The 1,587-nt window shown below is 34.5% G+C and overlaps 1 protein-coding gene across 1 annotated transcript in view; it reads left to right on the top strand.

Moving 5' to 3' along the window:
• Window positions 1-1,587, top strand: part of CPNE3 (copine III) — a 44,990-nt gene that overhangs the window by 19,205 nt on the left and 24,198 nt on the right. The window lies entirely within an intron of this gene.

The raw sequence follows: 1,587 nt of genomic DNA, 5'->3' as shown, positions 1-1,587 counted from the left end.
TACCCCTTACCTAGATTCATGAACTGGTCATACCTGTACACACTCGTGTTTTCTTTCTTTCTCTCTCTGTCTCTCCCTCTAAATATCTTTCTCTCTCTCTCTTCACCTTTAAGTGCTACAGCAGGCATTTCTCAAGAACAAGGGCATTCTATACAACCACACCTGAGAAAATTAACATTTATTTAATAACATCATATTTGCCATACCATTCATCTTCAGATTTCCTCAGTTGTCTCACACATGTTTTATATATATTTTATTTTGTTTTATTTTGTCTGGGATCCAGTCAAGGCTCATGTTTTGCATTTGGCTATTACGTTTCCAATATAGGACTATTCTCCCTACCTCCTTTATATCCCCATGCCATTGAATCTTTTGAATAATCAAGACCAGAATGTGCAACATTCTCACAACTAGATCCAGATCAAACATTTCTACAAAGAATGCTACATGTGTACCTTCCTCGGCATCATCAGGGGGCTCATAGTGTCAGGCTGCCCAGTGTTGGTGATGCCATGCTTGGTTACTTAATTAAACTGGTGACCACCAGATCTCGCCATGATAAAGTTCCATTTTTTTCCCATTGTAATTAATAAGTGATATGTGGTGTGGTACTTTGAAACTGCGTGTATTATCTATTCGCTAGCATTCCACCCAGTAGTTTTAGCATCCATCGATGATCCTTGCCTGAATCAATTACTATTACTGTATTGGGGATTATAAAATAGTGATTTTTTTCCCCTAAATTTTTCATTCCTTTTACTTATATTAGCAGACATTTTTTCTTTCATCTTTTCTCTCTCACTTTCTCTCTTTTTTAGTATCATTGTAGATGTATGGAGTGTTACAACAAATGATATGCATTGTGTTGTAATTCATTACTATCATTTTTGCTGCTGAAATTAATCCAAATTTGACCAGGGAGAGAGCTCCTTCAAGTGGCTCCTGTTTTTTGGTTTGGGTTTTTTTGTTTTGTTTTTTGTTTGTTTGTTTGTTTGTTTTTTTAAAGATGACCCCATTCATCTTTAATCATTCTCTTAGTTCTCAGTTCACCTTGTACTTTCCCTCTCCCAGGGCTGGAATGAGCCATACCTCTTAAGGAACCCTATTCCTGTAAGAGGGTAATAGTGTTTATTTGTGTTTATTTATTTTTATTTTATTTTATTTTTTCTTTTTGACAGTTTGCTAGCAAAGGGTAGTAACAGTATTTAAACACCAACATCTTAGTGCTGAATGTGCTCATTGCTATTGAGATGTCCCTGCTTTTAGGCCTTTTTAATGGACACAGCTGGGAAATATGTATATTTGTGTGTATCTGTTTATTAGGTATGTATATAGAGTGTTAAAATTGTAAACCATGAATTTAGACTTATTTCTCCAATTTAATATAGCAAGCTTCTTTCTTATTCCATATTGAGCATTTTTTGTTTTGTATTTGAATCTTCTTTGTCCTAGAGTAAAAGCCTGGTTTCAATAAAATCAGTAATCTTCTGCAATTTCTAATTGCACCTTATAATAGATGGATATATTTCCCAAGTAGTTTTCTTCTTTCCTCAGAATGTACCACAACTAGACAATTATCACATT

Source organism: Propithecus coquereli, unplaced genomic scaffold, assembly GCF_000956105.1.
Source record: "Propithecus coquereli isolate 6110/MARCELLA unplaced genomic scaffold, Pcoq_1.0 Scaffold2, whole genome shotgun sequence".
Lineage (NCBI taxonomy): Eukaryota > Metazoa > Chordata > Mammalia > Primates > Indriidae > Propithecus > Propithecus coquereli.
The sequence above is the reverse complement of the archived record's forward strand: the minus strand, read 5'-3'. Positions and strand labels throughout refer to the sequence as shown.